The sequence below is a fragment of the Calidris pugnax genome, unplaced genomic scaffold (genome assembly GCF_001431845.1).
Source record: "Calidris pugnax isolate Ruff unplaced genomic scaffold, ASM143184v1 scaffold11, whole genome shotgun sequence".
NCBI classification, from domain to species: Eukaryota; Metazoa; Chordata; class Aves; order Charadriiformes; family Scolopacidae; genus Calidris; species Calidris pugnax.
Window position 1 is genome coordinate 435,299 of NW_015090803.1, and position 23,002 is coordinate 458,300.

The 23,002-nt window shown below is 43.9% G+C and overlaps 1 long non-coding RNA gene across 1 annotated transcript in view; it reads left to right on the forward strand.

Annotated features, from left to right (window-relative positions):
* The first annotated feature begins 8,720 nt into the window (after positions 1–8,720).
* Positions 8,721–23,002, forward strand: part of LOC106885508 — a 34,968-nt gene continuing 20,686 nt past the window's right edge. Inside the window, exons 1-6 of the long non-coding RNA XR_001411454.1 lie at positions 8,721–9,505; positions 13,742–13,888; positions 14,639–14,869; positions 15,556–15,766; positions 17,312–17,471; positions 20,949–21,122. This is a non-coding gene — a long non-coding RNA (uncharacterized LOC106885508). The remainder of the gene's footprint in view (positions 9,506–13,741; positions 13,889–14,638; positions 14,870–15,555; positions 15,767–17,311; positions 17,472–20,948; positions 21,123–23,002) is intronic.

Below are 23,002 nucleotides of genomic sequence, written 5' to 3' on the forward strand. Positions count from 1 at the left end.
TTTACTATTTATAAGCCTGATCTTTTGAACACTCTAAATCCTCTCACATACAGAAGCAAGTACCTGTATAGCTGTCAGTGCCATCTGAGTGCTTACTTACAAGCCCTGCAGTAATTCAAGAATTTGCATATACTGAGCTACTGTTCATCCTGTGGCAGTGCTGTCTACTCATCTTCGCAGCTTCATCACAAGGTACCAAATATCTAAAGTAAAGATGAGATTTCTAAAGACCTTGGTAATACTATGCAATTTAAAAGGTGATGTCCTTGTCATTATGATGTCTCTCAATCATTGAAGATGTTTTGAAGGGTTTTTGTAATAGCTTGAAGAAACCTCATGCTGTCTTAAAGAGGCTGTATATAGCTACTGGCTTGTAATAGACTGGGAGAGATCATTACAGACTGGTATGGAAATGTAAATTGGTTAATATCTTAATTATAGGTTATTCTCGTAGCTGGATTCAATCAAATTAAAAATGCGATTCAGATCAGATGATCACATCACAGCAGATGGGATGCAAAAAGCCCATACATGCAAATACATAGCAAATATCCAGTGGGATGTCATGTTTTGTCCATGATGCTAGTAACCGCTGCAGTCTCTCACCCATTCCAGATAGTTGCAATTTCCTGAAGCGGTGTTTGGTGTTCAATGTCCCGATGGCAAAACAGGTTTTAAAAGTTACAGCATTTCAAGTTTACTTGCTGTCAAACACATGTAAATCAGGATGTGTTCAAATGGGTAGCCTGGTGTCCTGCTCTGGTTTATGGGATAATTCTCACTATGCTTTCGTTGAAGAGCTTTTTTGGGCTTTTTTTTTTGGGGGGGAGAGGTTTGTTGAATTAATTGGTAATGATCCTGGACTGATGACCACACAGAGAGATGCTTTCTCCTACTTAGTTTTTCAGCCGGAAGTTCCAGGACTGTGGAACTCTCAAATTACAGCATCCTGCCCTGTAAGTTCATATATTTTGAGTTTGCTTTCAGTATATGCTTTGGAAAGCACTAAGAATCCAGTGTGAGTCAAAGTTTAAAAAAGTAAATTAAAATTAACTCTGCATCAAATGAGATTTTAGCTTGAGGGGAAAATCGACAACCTACTCCAATTCCTGTTTCTTTGGTAAGAGAAGTTCCTTTTTAGCATAAATAGTGAAATTCCAATGATCTGATTATGTTACTTTTTAGCTTCATTGTCCAGGAAACGACTGTAGTCCTTCAGGGAATTCTGTAGTTAACATTGCCTTCCATTTGTCTAGCTTTAAAATTTCTGTTGAAGCATATATAGTATCAGATTAGTCTCTGCAGCTGTGCTTTTGAAACACATGCTGGGTGTGAGCTGTGTGACTTTTCTAGAAGCTGCTTATTCAGGTAGATGTTGATCTCATTTTTCTTGAGATGTGCAGGTGAAACCTTTCCCATCTTTGTTTATGAAGAGTGCTTGGACACTAAAGACAAGAGCTTTCATAACTCAAGACTGACATCCTGAAGGTAAGTATTTTCTGTAGGGTGAGATGGGGCAAGTACTACTGATGTGAGCTCAAAATAGTGCACCCTAGGTTGGAACATAAACACCTATTGGACCTGTTCTTCCATCAGGCGTTGGGGAGGGCTTATGGTGTTTTGTATTTATTTTTCCATGCACTCCCCATCTCTCTTCTGCTCTTCTGACTAACGAAGAGACTTTGTGCAGGAGAAAGGCGTGCTGAATTTATTTCGAGGAGCAAAGTTGTTCAGAAGTGTAATGGCACCACATGCTTTAAGCCCACCTACAGGTTTGTTCTTAGAAAAGGCTACGGGTGTTTAGTGAAGTATTTTTAGACTTTTATGGAAGGTGCTGGAGCTGAGTATTTATTCTTCACTCCCTCAATAGGGCTGGAGGTTGTTGTGGCTTGTTGAGCAGATGTGCTTTTAAGAGTCTAAGACAAGTGGTCAAAATTAGGCAAATATCAAGTCCTCTTGTCCCAGGCCAACAGTTTCTTGTGCTAAAGGATGTGTTCAGTTTTCTGAAAAGGCAAACCAAGAGCTCTGTTGCAAGTAGGTATCTGTGTGTTTTGTTGCTGTTCCTGAGCACTAGAAGTTTAGAGCTGTCAGGGAACATATGCCCAGGCAGCGGCAACAAAAAGAAGCTCTTATTCCATATTACCTGCAGATTATTAAAGAAGGAGCTGAACATGTTACCAGGAGTCTGAGTCCTGTAGGACAGCATCTGACCCAGTGTTGCAGTCTGGCTGTCTGAGGACATAATTGTTGGCAAGCTCTGCTCTCGCTGCCAGAACTTGGGAAGGAATTGGGATCTGCGATGAGTTGTGTAGCTGTTTCAGCACAGAGGGGGAACGAAGTCTTCGTCTCCTCTGGGAGTGTAATGCTTGAAAGCCGTGCCCTCTCCCCTCAGCCCTTCTGAGTCCTTGGGCTGGTAAAGGGCCTGCGCTTTTCCTTTTTTCCCTGTTTTGCTTTGTGAAGTTAAAAATTAGAAGGGGATGCAGTAAAAAGCACAAGTGCTTTTAAACCGTGAGTGCAAGTAGGTTTACTGTGTCTTCTACTTTATTACCATCTTAGCAGGAAACCAGCTCCTTTTCTTGTATTTTCTGGCAAAACAGTAATATACACTGGTGCCCATACACTCTGGAATTTTACTGTGCCTGGAGCTGCCTGTAATGATGCGGCAAAATGCAGGTACCAAGCAGGTACTTCATGTTTAGACTGTTTTCTGCAGGCATTTGTGAATATAGGGTTGTAAGGAAGGCACTGAGCTGGGGTTTGCATGTCCAGGAGCACATTACCCCCTCCTTAGGTTCTTCTGTTTGTTGGGGCTAGTGGGGTGTTGTTAAGATCAATAACACGCTGTTTTGGAGGAGGATGTAGGGTTAAGCTTTGGCTGTATCCATGGCTTCATGGCGTGACTGCTTTCAAAAGTAAATGCTCTTGATTAATAACCCTTCTCAGTGGTTCTGTAATAGTACATGAATAAACAGTGGCGAGTTTACAATATAAGTTGAAGGTAAAAAGACAGCAGGAAGAGGAAATCAAAACACTCATCTATCACTTGACAACATAATTGCAGTCATTAGTGATAAACAAGGAGAGTTTATTTCCCTTGAATCCATACTTTTAAATACCATTGCTCTGTCATTATGTGAGACCAATAAGCATTTTCCTTTGCTGTTTTCACTTGATGTGGAGAAATGATGTTTGCTCTGTTAGCATTTACACTAGTGAGCTGAAGAGACGACAGGAGTTTATATGTAGAATTTCACCTTTCTCCGCCCTCCACGTGGATTTCAGAGCCTGGTATGGCCTGAGCTTTTCCTGAAATCACTGTTTCCTTACTGATCTCTAAAAATGCTAGAGAACTGAAAGACAACTGATTACAACATGCCCGGCAGCAGAGAGCTCAACAGCCAGTGGCTTTGCACTGGCAGCCCCATGCAGAGCAGGGGACTGCGCTGGTGCAAGCCCTGTACCTGTGTGCTTCAGCACACAGGGCTCCTATGTGATGCCAAGGTAATTATTATTTAAAAGAAATTGCTTTATGAAGTCCTAGGGTGCTTCATAAAGACTGGAAGCTCTCAGAAGGGTGTTTCCTGTCCTCATAACGACAGTGGAGGGCTTAATTCATTTTATGAGAACTGTGTCTGTAATGCTATTGCTTGGCTTGGATCGTTTTCCTAATTTATGTCATTCCCACATCTCCTTGAAATTTCATGTGGGAATACCTCGGTTTCTTAACTGTAAGCATTACTTGTACACCATGTCTTCTAATAATTAGCTTCTGTGCCCTTCAGTACACAGATAGTGCTTGTTAATTGTATTTAATGAGCATCTCTCACCTGCAGCAAATTGCTCTGCACTGTTACACACCCTAGTGTGTAACAGCATAGTATGATTTATTTGTGTTATACACTTGATGGCACTTAACAGCTGTAAAAACATGCAAAAATGCTGGCCTCTGTCTGGGGTATTTATTGGTTTTGGAGAAAGTGTGCAATTTCTGGTGGAGGAATTTAAGTCGATTACATATAGCCTTACACCAGAGACAGAATTAATTTCAATCGGTGCAGCTCTACTGCCTGTGCAGCATGGCAGCAAAACAGATAGAAAGCTGGCAGATGCTCCTGGGGGCTGTGCCATAGCATGTTTGCAGCAAGCTGTGGTGTCAGGTAGAAAAGGGCTGCATTAGGACCGGTAGTCTCCAAATTATTGCAGCTGCTGACCCGCCTCATGAAGTACCCAGAAAGACCTGTGATGTGTTTGTCCCACTTTCCTCATGCCCGTAGGGTATCAGGTGGGTGTTCCCACCTATGTGTATGGTTGATATGCTGTTGTCTCTTTTCTGTTTGCATACCAAAGGCCCGTGGTGTGTTCTTACTTTCTGAAGTAAGTGGGGCAACCAGTAGTTTGTGGGATTAGCACTCCTACCTAGCTGCTGCCCATGATGAATTGAAAGTCACTGCTTGTGAATAATTTGATTTTTGGGTTAAATTAACATTCACTTTTATGGCGGTAACTTTGAGCACTAGAACAGAACCCAGAAGAGGCAATCAGCTGAGAAAGCAAGTGCACTTTTCAGTGCGAATGCAGACAATGGCTTTGAATTATTTGCTGTAATCTAATGTATATATGCTGGTGATGGAGCCTCCTGTGCTCTGGTCCTTACTGCTGTGTCTCTAACTCCAGTGTGTAAAATCTTCTGACGTAAGCTGTACATATTGAAGTCAAACTATGGCTGAATCCAGCTTTTGGGGATTTGGGAGGGGTGGAATTGCAAGAGGAGGTGGTTAACAAAATATTGGCTTAAACCAATTTCTCATCATTCAAATTGTGCTACATAATTTGCTTCACATTTCCCAGGGTGACAGTGTTTTCCAGTCAGCTAAGTCAACTTTTCATCTGTCTGTTTTCATCTTCTTCCTCATTTCCTTTCTAAGTAGTAGAAAACCTTAAAAAATGTGGGGTTTTTTTGCAGGTACTCAGTAACCTTGAAGAGGGTCCCTTGGCAACCTGCGGCTCTATTGAAAAGCAGTATGATTCATCTTTCATAGGCAAGACAGACATTTTATAAAACTTCCTTTTGTCATTTCTTGAAGATCAAGGGGAAAGATTAACATTGCTGAAGCAGAGGCTTTTCTGCATGTGACCTCTCTGAAATCAATGTTCCACAGATTCACACCAAATCCTGCCTGAAATGTGTTGTCGCTCCGCGCAGGAATGAACTTGCAGCACAAAATACAGTTTTGGTGCCTCAGTCTTGTTTAAAATGCATCTGCCCAGCATAACACAAAAAAATATACATGAGAGAATCTGGCAGTGGATGATGAGACTTGCCACGTGGTGCAGAGAGTTCAAAATCATGATAACCTTCCTCTGCAGTTACCAAGAAAGGTATTTTTGTCTGCTAGTTTGTTCTTATATAGCACCACCTGTTTCCCAAGAGATTTTCCTCAGGAGCTTCCATGTACTTCCTCAGGCTAGCCTGAAATTTTTCTCTATTTGGCCTGAAAGTTTAGAGCTGCATATGGTGAAATAGCCTGATAGAAAAGAAACAGATTTGATTTCTCTTTCCTGATCTTCATTTCCCTAGATCACAGGTTAACAGTGAACTGCTTTCCCCATATGTCACTTAAAGAGACAAAATCAATTGTTTTCTGTGAAATTGCCAGTTGATTTCTAAACTGCTGTTTCACCCCCGTAGAGAAGATACTGTGAAATGTCTTTGGCTCTTTGTCACCCTGTCTTGGATCCATAAGGCCACGGCTTTGAGCCCAAAGGCTATCAGCCTGCAGGCACAGCGAGTGCCGGAGGCAGAATGTTTCAAGCTTCGTTTTGCGAAGGTGTTGGACAATGTAATGGTGCAGCCCTGAAGCTGACCTGTGACGAGGTGCACTGAGGACACTTGCCCACCCCTGTCACACACATGGCGTGGAAGGAGTTTCAGGGAGGCTTTGTCCTCTCATGCTATTAAAAAGCCAAGAAGTGCTCTTGGAAATGTTGTTTGCTAAGTACCCTTGTGTGGCTCTTCTTACAGCTGTGAACCTCTCCAGCTCTAAGTTGGTAGCTGAATAATCCAACAGCACGATGTATACACTGTGTCTGTGTATGTGCCTGTCCTCCGACGCCTGCTGTTTGTTCATTTCTGATCAGGAGACTCAGTGACAGGCTTTCAAGCATCGCCCGTTTACGGTTCAGTGAAACTGCTCCAGTTGGCAACGCAGTCTGTTCTCTGCGCTCTTTGAAGGAAGAAAAAAAAATAAAATCAAATGGAGTCTGAAACTTCATGCAGGCAAAAGCGTTGGCCTTCTCCCCTGTTGTGCATCCCCCACAATCGGATCTATCATGTTTAGTGATGTCCAAAATGTGTGCTTTGATGGGAACACAAAACTTGCTCTTGCCTGAAACGCAGCCTGTACCAGAGATACCATCAGGTGGTCTCATCTATTCTGGTTGAAGCCAGTGTTTTAACTGGTCATCTTCTCTTAATCACTTAATGAGCTTTATTGTGGATGATTAAAAGTAATTGCTTATTTGCAAGCATAAAGAGATTTTGACAAAACAATTTCATAGTTATTAAGCATCAAGTTAAAATAATTGCCGTATTATAAACATACAAGTAGCTCATCTGTTTATTCACATTTAGGAAACCTAATGAATTATTAGGGCCTAACTCTTTATTTATAAAGTATTTTTACAACCACAGATTCTTACCTTTGCAAGTGGTGTTACACGTGTTTAAATTTATGCTGTTAAGCAGTGGCTTCAAGACAGCACAAGTCTGTCAGATCTCAGTAAAATGCAACATTTATCTCCCAGCACACAGCCTGTGGAATTTAAATGAAACAGGGCGATTTTTTTTGTGAGGTCCTGGGGGAGCGGGGACTTCCCAGAAGAGGGCTTTGGAGGAGAAGAGAGCAAATATGTCTCAGCTGAGGACTGGGCACGTCGTTACAGCTGTGCTGCATGGAGTGTACAACCACAAAAGCTGCTGGAGAGGGAGTGAGGAGCAAGGTGTGTGAGGGGCCCAGCACGGCGGGCACTGAGGAAGCGCTGTGGTGAGGAGACACTGAGGAAGGAGACACCGAGGGCCAGGGAAGGACCATGCAGAGGAGTTGTTCAGCTGACAGGAGAGAAACCTGGCTTCGTGCTGCAGGTTGGTGGAAGGAAGGGAAGGGACTGTAAAGCCAAGATGGACTTGGGTAGTAAATCTAGGAAAAGTGTTTGTAACTAAGGCCTGCGTCGAAAGAATCGGCCTGGGCACCGTCTGAGAGGATGACTTGACAGAATCGGATAGATAAACTCTCAGAAGGGCAAGGCTGGAGGAAGATGACGGAATAAAGATGCCACCATGCCCTCAGTGGGCCTGCTTTAAGCCAGATGAAAAGATAAGCAACTCTCTGGAAAAGAGAAATTCAGGCACATAATCTTCAGAGGGGGAATCCACGCACCGAGTTATTTTGTGAGGAAAGTACGTGCCAGTCACCCGCAGCAAGGCTTTCATTCCTTGATTAAGGGCAGGATTTAAATTTAGGCCCTGTCCTTGGTGATTGCTATTAGCTGTCTTAAAGTAGTCCCCTGCTTGCTGTGCACTCTCAGCACCGAGAGTATTTTGGTACAGGGCCAGCAGGACCTACAGACATCCCATTTTAAAAGCTGAGCACAATGTGAGGATGGTCTGTGCTGAGGTGTCCATCGGCCTCTGCCCCTCTGTCCTCCTCTCATTTGTCTCTGTTTGCCTCCCTGTGGCAGTGGTTGTCAGTCATTTAAAAACAAACTTAATTACTGCCAGTGACTTCTTGGTGTGTTGTGGCCAGTAAACTTACCGCAACAGCCAACAACAGATAAAAAAGATGCAATTTGTTAGATGGGTGGAGGAAGAGAAAGTTTTGTGGAAGGAGTTGAATAGAGACAAGACTTCATTCTGCATCTTGTATGTATCCAAAAATAGCTACAGAGAAATTTTTGAGTAGAGAAGAAATGCAGGATCAGGCCTAGATGTAACTACACCTCTGGTGCTTGGTGTCTGTGTGACATTAGGTATCATAGTCCCACTTTTGATACTTCTACAGATTCACTTGAAATTTAGCATGTGTCTGACAGGCTCTGTGACTGATCACATCTGTGCCTTCCCGGCGGTTCTTACACAGCACAGATTATGTTAACATCTCCAGAAAGCTGTTGACAGACAAAATCCTATAAGGTGATAATATCTTAATAACAGCTAGGTTTTCTTCTCTCCCTTTTTATTTTTTCTTCTTTTCTTTTTTTTTTTCCCTTCAGTACCTCAGTGTAACTACCAGCCAGCTCTGTAAGCCCTGATCATCTGTTATCAGGCACTGCAGATTTGGTGTGACAGCAACGGTGCTTGGGTTCTGCATGTGGAAGTCCACCAGTCTCCTGTGAGAAACAGAGGATGCTTGGCTCCTTCGTTACAGAGAGATGGAAGATAGATTTTATTTCACATTAACCTGCTTTTCCTCTCTGCTTTGTTCAGTTTTCCTTTGCATTTAAAATAGGGAACAGTAGGGCAGGATCTGACCATTTTTGCTCTTTATGGGTGCAAGTATTCGATACCAAAACTTAAAATTCTCCAAGGTTGGTTAGTCTATACATCAGATCCCATAAAGTCTGGCTCCAGATTTTATAGGTTCACAGATTAAGTAATGAAATACTGAAAGTTAACTAAGATCTGGCCTGTATAGATATAGCTTCTAAATTTCATGCCATTTCAGTGCAAAGCCATGCTTTTTTTTTTTTAAATCCCTGAATATAGAAATATACATTTTTGCATGTTCTGCTGAGAAGCCTGACCCAAGGGAACCTGCATGAAAGGAGTGGATGTGGGTGTACCATCTCCACAGCAACAAAAACTCCAGAGAAATGGAGGGCAGGCTTTGCCAAGGCAGCTCTTCACCTGGAGGACTGGGATGAGTGAGGGTGACTGAGAGGGCAGTGATTGTAAGACATGGCTTGTTCTGGAGGACTGCAGGGCCATTTGTGCTTCCAGCTCTGGAGAATGTGTGCTCCTCTCCAGTCAAATGTTTTCCTGTCACTGGGAGGTGACAGCAGGGTTGTTCCTCCAACCTCAAAACAGATCCCAGTGCTGCAACCTCCAGTGAGTTCTGCAGAGCCCAATATCATGTCCCAGCTCTTTGTCACATCCCTGCTCTGGCACAGGGAAGCCTTTGGACCTAAATATAACTCTGGTCTGAGGGCTCTGCCAATGCAGTGAGCATTATATCAAGTTGTAGAAATCTGCATTTTGTTCCCCAGCAGCTCCCCATACTCAGGTTACTAAGGTTAATGTATATAACAGCATCTGCTTGGTCTCATTCCCAGTGGACAGCTGAACATGTTGGCCCCTTTTGTTTCCTGTTTTGCAGGTTTACTTGTAGGAGTCATTTTAGAGATGCAATGAGAGACATGGATGTCCGTGTGCTGCATCTCAGGAAAGTTTGCAGCATTGCTTTGTTTCTGTTTGGTCAGTAAATGTTCATTGGTTCCCATGGGAACACAGGTAAGCTGATGCTGAGTGCCTTGGAAAAGTCTATGCCCTAAATGACAGTAATTATGCCCCCCAAAGTACATATGCAAGAGAGAATTTGAGTTAAATGCAGGCTGGAAAAAAACCTGGGCTGGGAAAAAAAATCAACCCTGGTAAAGTTTTGGTTTTATCTAAGAAAATTACCTAGCTCTAATGTTAAAAAATTCAATACTTTTCTACCTTCCTGCAAGTAGTTTCTGCTCTTACATTCTGCAGTAATGGCAGAATGCCGTAGGCTACAATATTAATTTGAACTATGGGCTTAGGTGCTTGGGTTTTCAATAAGTTCATCCATCTATAAAGTAGCCAGGCCTTTATGAGAAAGAAAGAACGAGCTTCTCTCGCTGGTAATACATTACTAACAAAAGCAGGAGACCTTATGTATGTACTTTGCATGGCCAGATGGAGTTCAGCTCTCCTTTGTGTTCTGGGGTGATGTAGCACAGTTTTCAAATGAGTTGCAGTGGCGCAGGCTGCAAAGCAACAAAGCCAAGCGAGTCCTAAGGGGCTTACAATTACTATTCAGGAAGGCAGACCAAGCTATTCTTCAGTGTGGAAAAGTTTTCAGTCACCTAAGTACGGGGTGTGCGCCACTGGCAGCGACAGTAGGAACCTTGAGTGCTTGTTGGAAAATTTTCCTCACCTCCATTTTACCCCTTGAGCTGAGTTGTGTCTTGCCTGGTGCTTCAGAGTGTGGTGATTCAGTAGGGACACACAGGAGCTGGTATGAGCTGCAGTGAAGCTGCTGCCAGTTATTGACTTCATGGGGAGTGCTGGCAACTCTGCCCCCAGCCCAGAGCTGTTTCCCTTTCTTGCAGCCCACAAAGGCCTCCCACAGCCCTGGAGGTTGTCTGAAGGCTCTCTAGCAAATTACACCAGCCAAACACCATCTTATTTACTGGGGCCGTTGAACAGGTAGGAGGCAACCAAACTATCTTGGCTGTGCAGCAGCTCCAGGCCAGACTGGAGGCTGGAGCTCCCTGTGGGCATGGCGGAACAGCTCAGCCTGCGTTACCTGTGCTAAGATGGCTTGTGCTGGTCTCTGTGTTCATGCCCTGGACCCCAAATTCCTTCAGCAGAGCAGGGAGAGATGCAACCTCTTAGACACAAGGAAAAGCTGATAGATTTTTTTGATGCTTTAGCAAAGCCATATCATTGAAGCTGCTATAGACTTATATAAAGAGATTTATTTTAATCTTTGAAAGAACCAGAAAGTAAAAATAAGAAGTTAATAATTATTTTCTTTTTAAAAAAGGAAACTGTTAGCAGCTTCTTGCTGTCTTTCACTTTAATTAGTCTCATGTTCGCACAAACATTGTGAAATCCAAACAGCATATGAAGTATCTTGTTAAATGAAATCTATATCCAATCCGAGTCCCACAGTCCCACAAGTGTCCAAGCCAAGAAAATGAGAGAGCAGGAGACAAGCTGTATTTGCAAGTTTCACTGTCACACCAAATCTTAATAATCACCACTCTTTTCTTCTTACCATCCTACACATCACTGTCTAATTAAGGTGCAAAACAAGGTGGAGAAGGTGGCCCCTGTATACTTTCAAATACTCACTTTTCATATGGCTTTTGTTACTTAGATTGAATGGACTTCCCTTAGAGAAAAGAGGATACCTCTTCCTTTTATGCTAATTTGACTTATCTGCTGGCTGTTTGTTGAGGGTTGTTTCTGGAAATCCTTATTCAGGGTCTAATATTGCTACTTACTGCCATTAATAACAGCAGCTGAGTAACAGTAACAATTGCTGCTTACGTTACCAAAGGCCTTAAGGATTCCAGTTGCAAACTGGCTTTCTCCTTTGCTTCCACTGCTGTACCTCTGGGGTGGTCTTTGCCTGGCAGAGCTACAGTCTGCAGGAGAGGAGCCTGGGGAACTGTGCCTCCCTGCTGGCCCCTCTCAGTGGAACTAACTGGGCTGAACCTCTGATCCGTGAAGGAGGATCCCAAAGGCTGGTGGCCTCTATGGAAGAGCTGCATTCTCCGGGTTCTGGGTAGTTACAGTTAAACCCATGTCAATGAAGCAAACCAGGAGAATGAAAAAACTGAAGAAAATGAAACAGAAAGCTTAAAAAAAAAAAAACAAGAGCCTGACTGGGCTTCATGTTCTGCTTGTAGTGACTAATATTTTAAAAATAAGTGCCTAAATTTAGACTCCTATAATCAGTTTTGCTTATTTTCCAACTATGGATTTCTCATTTGCTAGGTATTTCAAATTATTTGGCTGTTTATTTAGGTACTTAGATATAAGAAATTTAAGGCAGTCTTGAAAAAAGCGCTGACCTGCTCTGTTGAAATTAGATCTTTGCATTCTGCTCCTCATATTCCTGTATGAGCTGGGATGAAGTCCACAGATTGTGTCTTGGGAGGCTCAGGATGGACATTAGTAATGCCTTCAAGTGAGAATATCCCTTGATAAAGCTTCCAGCCCCAGATGTTTGTCTCTGCCTCTTTAGTAAAGAGTGAACTGGTTTTATCAAGCTGGTCCATCTTTCTCTGCTCTCTCCACCCCCCCAAAAAATAATCTATTTCTCCCTCTCTCGATAGATGAATTCAATTTAACATACAGAGGCTGGGGGTACAGTCTCTCTGATTTTCACCCATGTCAGATAAAACCGGCTGTGAGTTATTTATAGCATCAATCTAAGTCCATTCCAAACCCCCCCCCCGTTTTATACTTGTGAATTAAGCAAGAGTTTAAATGAGTGTCTGCAAGAGAGGTGGTGGGAGGCTTTAAAGAGGTGAAAATAAGAGGAAGGCAGCTGCAGCACGTGGGCTCCATCAGTGTGGTGCTGCACCCCCCTGTCGATCAGGGGGACAGATCGACTTGTATTAATCAGAGCACAGTTAATATTTAAAAAAGCAGAGAAACTCTTCTGCCTGGGTGCTGGGTTTCCATTCGTTCTGCAGCTTAGCTTTCTCCACAGGCTCATCAGAAATAGAAAGTGCCATTGTGCTGATGATTGCTGGGTTTCTTTTCAGAGGAGAGGTGGAGGGGGAACGAGATACAATTTAGCCTTTACAATCTGGATGTGCAGAAAGAGAAGTCCAAATTGGTGCTGTGCCTGCTATTACCAAAAATGCTTTTAACATCTCAGTAAAAGCCAACCCTGCCAGGTGAGGGGGGGTGGAGGTAGCCCTGGGGATGCTGCGATGCCCGTCCCCACAACTTGTCTGCAGAGACCAAAGGAGCAGCCCAAGTGTGGGGACTGTTTTCAGGCCCACAGAGCAGAGCCAGGCATCCCCAGAGGATGCTGTATGAAAGATCTCATAGGTTGAGTGCCATGGTCCACCCACCTCTCTGCAGCACACCAAAATATCATGCCCCCATGGAGGGGCACTAGTTCCCTCTGGAAAACCTTGGCTGACCTCTGCAGACAGCTTCTCTCTTTTTACAGAAACCATAAACATTTTGGGGTAGGTATATTTTTGTTCTTGGTTGCTTGTAAAACCCTTTTTCAGTTTGGTTGCTTTGTAAATAGGAGTAACATTTAGGCCCTGCTGAGAAATGTGCTTGGTGCGAAGTCCTGCAGGAGAATGCACTTACCGCTGAGTCCAGATGGAGGATTTTGAAGGGGGTTGCAACTCTCTGCATGTTACATAGAGCCCAAATGAAGCTCTGAGGGAACACAAAGTGCTTGTGCCTGGCAGGATGGATGCCTGAGGTGAGGGTGTTGGGCAAGGACCCGGTGTGGCTCTGGGAAAGGGAGATGCTCCTTGGCTATGCACTGCTGACCTTAACCCACCGCAGCAACCCAGCAGCCCAATTCAGCTGGCAGGTCTGCTCGGTCACTGGGGATGACCACCTCCATCAACTCGCCCTGGTATTTGGGGGAAGATTTTTAGCTACCTGAGGGGTGAGTTGGTCCCTCTCTTGTGTTTGCACCAAGGGAGAAGGAACCAGCATCAGGTGGGGCCAAGACAAAGCAGAGAGGAAAGTGTGGTGATGCCTAAGGAGACATCCCTCTGAGGCCACTTGGGCCTTGTACCATGATTTGGCCGTGCATCAGGGCTATGTGGGCTGTGGGTGCAGTTTTACTCCACTGTGAGGGTGAAATCATGGAGCTGACTGATCCCTGCCCCTCCTCTGCCCCCGCACATATACTCTTGATTTGCTGTGTCTGTACCACTGCCAGACCTTTTATTAGCTCTAGATGAGAGGTAGACATTTGAGTAAATAGTCTAATTTTCCATTGTGCAGAAATTTTCCTTCTACCCTTATGAGAAAGATGAACAAGAGGCTCATCAACACATAAGCAAACCCCAGAGGACTTGTGCTTCTTCACTGCCCTGGCGTGGTGGAACAGTGACTTCTCTACACACTCTGCAACCTTACACACAACAACAGGTTGGTAAACTGTGGCTGTGTTCAAAGCCTGATGTTGAAAGCATTTTTGCTGCATTGATTAGTAGGAAATTGCACTGCAGAGAACTCTCTGAAGAGGTGTCTTTAATTTTCTCTGTTACTTTTGTCATCGCTAGTAAGCGCCTCACTTAATTAACATTGTTCTGTGTACTCTCAAGGATTTTGTCCTTTCCTCTTCTCCCATCGTGAGCCACCTTCTCCTTATGAGGAAGTGTCTCAAGATGGGGCCTTAAGGGAAGAAATGCTCTGTAGGATCTTTACAAAGCTTTTGCCAGGCTCCTTTAGGTGAGAGTAGGGTTTCAGCCATCCATCCCAAAATGAGCAGCTGTCACCTCTGTGCACTGAAAATGCCTAAAATCTGTACCCATAGTCAGTGGAGGACTCTGTATGCAGATGTATGTGGGGAAGCCAGGTTGTGGTGTGTCTTCTGTGATGGGTGATGTTCCCTTCTGGTGTTTTAGCTGTGCTGAACTGGGCCTGTTTGGTGTGGGGGTTGATTTTATCTCATCTTTCAATGGCAGCTGAAGTCATTGTGATCAAAACCAAAATTAGAGCCATGTTGTGACATTTGGAAAGGATATAGTGAAAACTCTTTAAATGTTATTGGGTCACTGAGAAAGGATGGGGTTGGGGTTGGTGTTGGTGCAGACGCAGCACTTAAGGAGCCTGGGTGTTTCTAAATAGGTTTCTGCCCTCTTTTTTTCCCTTTTTACAACTGGTGTTTGACCCCAGTATTGCGGAGCCAGCTGGGAAACACAGATGAAGGAGATCTCTTTCCAACAGCCCTGTTTTAGGAACCCACCCACTCAGGGCAGAAGTTTGAGAGAAAATTGAGTTTTGCTGAAGAGCGTCACCCAAATGGGCACAAAGCCCGGCCAATGCCCACTGGTCTGAAAGAGAGTGAGTTCTGGTATATAAAACTGCTATTCAAGGGCCCTATGGATCCACACAACGTCCATGAAGGTAGTATTAGTGCTTCCATCTGTTTCTTAACTATTTCATAGATCTTTTTTTTTTATAGTGAGGGTGTACTTTTGGAGGCTATTGTGTGTTTCCTCCAAAGAACCTGAAAAATTACTATTTTTTTATTAAATATAATAACATTTTTTTCTACAGGACTTATTTGTTTCTGGTACTTCTGAACCCCATCTGGTTAGTTTCTCTCCATACATTTGTTGTTACAGCTGCCTTTAAAAAACACTGAGCATAATGTCTCTGCTTCATGCTCTTGATTTTTATTCATCTCACTAATAATGGCACTGGTTCTGATAATAGTGACTCTGCGTTCACAGTCAATGGGTACATTTTCCTCCCGCAGAGAAAAATTGTTTGTATAACTTGATTGGGGCAAATAAAGAAAATATTATCTTACAGCGCTCAGTGCCTCTGCCTTCCTCTAATGAGAGTCAGTAAAACCTTCCCTCTGATTCCTGGGGCCTTTGGCCATTATAGAGAATGGAGCTTCTTGAAATACAAAGTATTTTTCTGTTCTCATAACTTACAGTCACAAACTTACTGGATTTGATGACTGGTAGTTTTGAAGCTGTTTCCAAGATCAGTTTCAAATAAATGCCAGTTCCCAAATTCACAAGATTGTGGGTTTTGTTTTTGTTTTTGTTTTTTTCTTTCATTATGCTGCATTTGTCAAGGCGAGGTTTATTTTCACCCTGGAGTGCAGTCACACTCCCACTTCAAGTCTGCCAGGATCAGCAGCAATCCTTATGGAAGTGACCCAACTGTGCAGACAGCCCCATAAAGATGAAAAGAAGCTTCAGGAATAAAAAAAGAGTCAGAAAAGGATGCAGTCCCCACCTCACTGGGGTGACCAACTGGTTGCATAGGACCACATCATGTGAAAGGGTGAGTTGCGCTGATTGATGTTATCCATGGAGAAATGAAATCCTCCTATTTCCCTTGTTCTCCCTGTCACCCTCATGCCCCCCAAATCTTTGTGCCTGTATTTGGTCTAGGATAGCAGCAAAATGAGATGAGTGTGGGTGGATTCATCACGCTTGAGGTTGTCTTTCTCTGGCTAGGTAAAGCGGCCCAATTCTGGTCAGAAGGGGCGAGGGTGTTCTCAGCAGTGTGTGTCTCAAAGGCCAGAAACGTAAGGGACAAATGAAGGCAAAGTGTGGTGGAAATCCACTGCAATACTCTGCCAGGGCTGTGAGCTAGGGCAGCTCCTTCAACAGCTCTAAGCCAGAGCCAGGTTTGGCTCACACAGGACCAGGGGGACGCATCCAGCTCCCTCCCTACTGCCGTTGGCCACCCCTTGAGCTCAGCGGGCGTACGAGAGCACCGAGTCTGTACAAAATAACAGCACTGGCGTCGCTTGCCAGCCTGGGACAACGTGCTAACAAAACCAGACACATTAAAGGAAGGGCACAACATTTTCCCGGAGAGCACTGAAATTTAAACAATCATTTTCAGGCAGGCCTTTTCAGAAAGCCCAGCTGGGAAGACCACCTGCCTTCTCTGGGCCATTGTGATAAGATGGCAAACTATCTCAGAGCACCTCCTCGCCACGGGTGGCTGCTCAGCTGGGTCCTCCACAAGCCTTTTGATGTATTGGGGAATCAAAGGGGGAGACACAAAGAATAGGCAGAAGTCATGCATATGAATGTGCACATACATTGACAGTAACCTTTCCTCCTCTGATTACCCTAGCAATAAGTGCTTGTGACATCAATACTTTATGAGAACAAACCATGTGCGATTACCAAGTGCTGCTTCAGAGTTGCAGGTGGAGGGAGATGATTGAATCACCTTAGTTTAAGGTAGTTTAAGCGACAGCTCAAGTTTTTTAAAGTTACAGAAGTTGGAGTGAGAACACTGTACAGAAAAATAATTTCTCCCACAAGGAATTTTCCAGGTGTCAGACGCATTATATATGAATTTCTTTGCACGGCTGCTCTTGGTTGCATGTTCTACTTCATAGAAAATACCAGTGAAGCACTTATGTGTGCTTATTTACATATTGATATATGTACGTGCATGTATGCGTATGTGTGCATACACATTTATATGCCCATGTACATATTTTGTATGCATTTTACATATGTGTGAATATATATGAATACACATATACTATATATATGAATACACACCTTTGTTTTTTTTAGAGAAAGATATATATGCACACATACAGAATGCAAAAGTGCTAGAATGAAGTGCTAGGATGCTTTAACACTGACAGCTATTTTTAGTTGAGTAAATAAGAACAGGAAACATTTCTAGCGTCTGAGTTCTTGCCAGCTGTTAAGATCCAGCCAAGAGCAAGAGGTGTGTGTGGGTTTTGAAACTAGATTAATTAACGTCATATTTTTACTCCTAAAGTATGCCTGATTTTGGTTAATTTTTGCACTCCTCTACATTTTATGCCTTACAGTAAGATTTAACTTCCAGGTGTTTTCAATAGGGAGACCAAAGCCTGGAGTATTTTCTGCAGCTCTGATTGCTGGTGTTGAAGATGCAGTTCAGTGGATGCAGGTGCAGACGGGATCACAAGGACAGGCAGAGGGATGGGGACATTGCCATTGAGAAGAAGGGCCTTTTCATCAAGGAGGTATGCTTGTTCTCTAGCAATTATGCTAGAAGGTGGGGAAATAAACACGGGGAAAGAAAGATGGCTTTAAGATGGCCAGGGATAAATTTTAGCCTGAAACAGGCTTAAGCAATAAGAGACTAAAGTACTTGCCCTTTTCAGCTGCCTTTTTTTCAGCATATGGCTAACAGGCCTCTGTGGTCTCTTCCCAAACTGTGTTCAGAGCTAACCACTCCTGTGTTCGGAGCTAACGCTACTTATTCTGTATAAATAATGGGGATTTAGCATCTGAAAACAGTTAAAAAGCTGAGAGGAAGATGGCAGCATTCAGAGAACATGATGAAATGAAACACCAGAACTCTTTTAAACACCAGTACTCTTGGGGCTCTCCTGGGAACAGAAGATCCTAAGATCGTTTTAGCTTCGACTGGCTGCACAGATGTACGTTGTTTGTCCTACCAAAGAGGATGTTGCCTTTTAAAGCAGTGTGGTACACCATTTCTCTGAAGCTGGGGCATCCTCTGCAAGGGAAGACCATGTGGTTTAAAAGGGGGCATTTGAGCAGTTTGAAAAGAATCAAAACTACCTCTTGGCTTGGATGTCCCAGTTTTAGAAGCATTATAAAATCTCTTAAAAGCTCTTACAAGGACTGGGTGACTGAGGGCTTTCTGAATGAGCATGAAACATCTTGCACCCTTTGTTAGAGTAGATCATGGGCTGACAAAGCTTCCCCTATATCAACTACTGGGAGAACACAGGGTCCTTTCCTTGCCCTGCTTAGGTAGGCTGCTCAGTTCAGGGCAGCAGCCTCTGAAGCTGGTCCCAGGCACACGCTTGGTCACCTTGCTGCCAGTGGAGAACAGCCCCTGTACCTGAGGAGCAGGAGGTCTCGGTGACAAGGCAGTCAGGATCTCCTGGGAGTGTGGTCACAGCCAGAGGCTGTGGAGCACAGGGCTGCCCTTAGCACCCCGCGCACCAAGGAGGGTTTTACTGAAGGTCTGGAGCATCCAAGGAGCTTCCTACTGAGGGGTGGAAAGACCCTGCAGCATTTGGTCTGATCTGCCAAGCAGTGTAACACTGTCTAGTGAAGCTGAGAGTCCAGCCAAAGGGCTGGAGGATGGGGGAAAATCTCAGGGATTTTTGTTAGATATTGCATTAAACTATGAGTACTAAATTTACATTAAACATCATAATCCGCAATAAAGAATTGGGAGATCCACTGAGTTCCTTTTACAAAAATCCTTGAAAAATACCCACCAATAATGTGATTTATTCTCATATTTCCATGAGACAGTTAACAGAATAGTTTTTCAGTAATGTGCAGTAAAGAAGCGGATACAGGAGAACTATTTGGAGCAGCAAAGATGCAAGATGTATTGTACAAAGATGCATTGTATTGTACAATATTGTATTTAAATGATGTTAACCCTAGGAGAGGAAAGAGAGCTAGAACTCAAAGCCACAGTGATAAAATATTAAAACTTTGAGAGACAATGTGGTAGGCAGCAGTTTTTCTAGTTGTTGCTATCAAAAGATAGACAGCGAGCTCTGGAAAAAAAAAAATAAAGTCTGGTTGGCTGTGATGAAATGCCTGGTAATTGTCTGTCAGTTTTAGCTGAGGAAATTAGCAAATGACTCATGGGCTGCAAAGCAGGGGGAGCTTGGGGAGCCTCATCCATCATCGCCAGAGCAGCCTTCACTTCCATACTCTCTGCTGTTGTTTAACTGAAGGACGATGTAAAATAAAATGCAAAAAGGTCATAAATAAAATGTTTCAGGAAGGTAGAGGTTTAATCCGAGCAGCATCAGCCAAGGCTGATGCTAATGGTTGAGGTTTTTTTTATTATGGCTGAGGTTCAGGGGGGTATTTCCTGAAAGCCAGGCCCCTGCTGTGGGATGGAGAGCTCGGGCAGGGAGTGACCTGAGCAGAAGGATCCAGTGCCAGTGAGCCTCCCAGGGAGCTCAGGGGTTTGTCTCTCCTCGCAGAGAGATGAGAATTAGGTTCATAGTTAATGTAGATGGCACTATTATCTTAGCTGGGAGTTTCCTTACATCTTTAGGTGAAAAACTAAACCCTGAACAGCCCAGCCAAATGCTTCTTTCTAAGAAACGGGGATGGGTTGGGATGTCTCAGCTCATCCAGTGGATTTTGGAAGAGAACTGACCCACTGCTTTTGTTAAGATGCAAACCTCTGCTCTTAGCCTGGCTAATATGGGGAATATCCTGCACTGAGGTGGGCAGGGAGGGGTGAATAATACCCTAAAATAAAGAATATTATTAGGTAGAAGGACAGGGAAAAAAATATGTTACTTAGTAATAGACTATCACAAGCGTGATTCTCCCTTTATAAAACTAATGCTGTTCTGTTGTAACTCCATTGACAAAACTGAGTGTAGGTGGACTGGTGAATCAAACCTTGTGTTTATTTATAAAAACAACCAAATGATAAAATGTTTTCCCTGGCAAAGTAACTACTGCAAATTCAGCCTCTGAAATTGCGACTAGCTCTGTTTATAGGAAACATATCAGCAAGATGAAGCAAGGGCCCTTTTGATCCCTCATCCCTTGTAAATGCAGAACAGAAACAGTCAAACTGAGCCTTATTCACTTTCTCATAAAATAGGAAATTGGTATGAGATAAATGATATCATTTTCTACCAAAGACTTTTCCAAGAAGTGGGAATACACAAGCAGTCAGGTAATTGTAGTCTCAAACAACATGGCAGCAAATCAGTCACTCCTGCATTGAATGGCAGACTAGTTTAGCAATATTGAAAAATGCAGTTGAAAAGAATAGGTTTTCAACTAAATATCCTCAAGAAAAGAGCCCAGAATGTGCTTCAAATTAGCACCTTTCTTTACAAACCAGCAGTAATTATTCTGTTTCACACCAAGACTGATACACCTGGAGAGGGGATAAAAAAACCCGCCAAACCTCAATCAGAAAATGTGCTGAAGAGAACTCCTTTGATAGCAATCTACTTTGCTTTTTTTCTGCTGCAAAGGGTGTAAATGTTACGTTGTCTTCTGAAGTGACTGCTAAATTACCAGGAAAATGGCTGAATATCTGTGCATTAGGTTTCTAAATGACCTGGATCCATCTTTTTTATATTTTGTCTTTTGTGTTTCTTATTTATGTTCTTAAATTACAGTCAGACTTCTGAGTAAGAAGTTTATAGATGTCTGGTGGGGAAGGAAAAGTGGTATTTTTTTTATAATTATGTATGATTATGGGAAAACCAGCATTTCCTGTTGTTTTTCACAGATTATACCCTTCTTACCCTTTCCACAGAAAACTGTTTTTACAGTAGATCCCATTAAAGTCCCCCAAGCCAAAGGTAAAGATGAAGGTGCGTTGGTATGAGAGCTAACAGAAACTCAAATGTTGCATGAATCCTATCGATCCAGGATATCTTTAGTGTGCTTTTTCAGTTCTCTGTGCAGAACACAATCCACAATTATTTGACAAAGCCACATTGATTTTCCTCTGTTTTCAGCACTCTCTAAAGGCGGGGGAAAAAGTCAAGCAGAGAGCAGGTGGTGTAGGAAGCCAGAGTCAACCTGCTGCAGGAGGAGTTGCTGAGCGTGCTGAGCCGTGCTGAAGATGCCCTAACAAGATGTTGCCTGGTCGGAAGAAGGAGAGGTCCAGACGGGTGGTGTTTAATCCTCAGGTGAGAAGCATGGGATTTATTTGGCATGGAGAATGGTGGGAGGTGAGTGGTAGCAAGAACTGGGAGCAGTCATTCGTGCCCTCTTGTTCCCGATGTCTCCAGCCTGCCACCAGCCAGTGCCACAGCAGCTTTACCTCCCTTTCCTGCACCCCGGTGCTGCAGCAGTTCCCGTCCAGCCTGACTTGCTGCAGCACCACTGTCATTCCCTCTCAGAGGTTCCTCAGATGTCACCGAGATAAGCAAAGGGGGGGAAAAGCCACAGTCCTACTATAGCTGTAGGTCATAAAGGTGAGGCATGGAAGAAGGTGGCAGTACAGTCCTCTTCAGTGTCTGAACATAGCTGCTTTGGTGAAGCTTTTCCTGCTAGTGTGATTTAAGGAACCTGAACAAAGCTGTATCCCAAGGCCAGGCTGGTTCTTGGGCAGCCACAAGCCAAACTTTGATCTCATTCCTGGCCAGACACATCCGTGGACTTACCAACATCTCGGTGCACCAGGAGACAGAGCATATGGGAGAAATCTGTCCCAGGTAAGGTAGTGAGTTGCACTTGCCTGTGATGGGTATTGTTTTTTGCAACCAGCAGGTTGTTGCCTGGTGATTTTTCAGTCAGAACACAAATGTTTGGTAAATGCAGGCAGAGCAGCTGCCAGTTGGAAGCAGATGCTTGGAAATGACTAAATGCAAGGTGATGAACAGGCACGAAGAATGCTCAGGAAACTTTGGGCAGAGAAGGAACCTGCACCTGACCCAATGGAGAGGGCAAATGAGCAATTCCAGCGTGGTAGGGCATGACTCAGGCACCAGTAGAGGTACAGGCTGTTCCTTCCAGGTTCTGCTGGCCCGGGATCAACCTGCTGCTTGCCAGGGGCCGTTCTTTAAAGGCATTGCCTTTAGGCATCACCCCCCTCTGAGTGAAACAAGTCACTCTGCAATCAAGACAGCGTTTCTATAACGCTGCCAGGAATTCAAAGCAGGTACCGTAAGTCAACAAAATGCTAATTCCCCAAAGGTTAATTAAACTGAGCGGGACTCGTAGATGAAACGCAACAGCTGACTGCTGCAATTAACTCTGGCGTGGCGGTTAGCATTAGGTGGCACTCCAGCGAGGGGGAGCTCCTCACAGGAGTTATTTTGGCACTCACTCCCTTTGGGAGGGAGTCCTGTATGTATCAGTCATTTTGTTCTTGCCAACCTGCAGGATATGGGAATTAGTGACACCCAGTTCAGTCAACGGGGGGGGGGGGGAATGAATTGCTTCTCCACAACCCCTATGAACAGAAACTCATAAACACTGAGTTATGAAGTATGAGGCTGTATTTGAAGGTAGTTTTCTGATGTAAATGTAATATGTAAATAGTGTGCATTACTGTGTAGCCATTGTCATCCCTCCCAGGCAAAGCTGGAGACTTAACAGTTTTGTGGGCTTAGGAAGAGTGGTCCATACCTTTAGCCCTAGGAGGGCTTTGCAGCCTCACGGGGGGGGGGGGGGGAAATGTATTGCTTCTCCACAACCCCTATGAACAGAAACTCATAAACACTGAGTTATGAAGTATGAGGCTGTATTTGAAGGTAGTTTTCTGATGTAAATGTAATATGTAAATAGTGTGCATTACTGTGTAGCCATTGTCATCCCTCCCAGGCAAAGCTGGAGACTTAACAGTTTTGTGGGCTTAGGAAGAGTGGTCCATACCTTTAGCCCTAGGAGGGCTTTGCAGCCAGTGGCAGGGAATAAAGAGGGGCCCTTTTTCCCCTCTATTATATTGGCATTTACTCCCAATGTGGGTGTTCCAGGAAACAGGGAGCCCTGAACCTTTCCTGATCCATCCTGCCGAGACAGATGTCCTCTGTGGACCCTTCTAGGGTGTCTGGCAGGAAGGAGG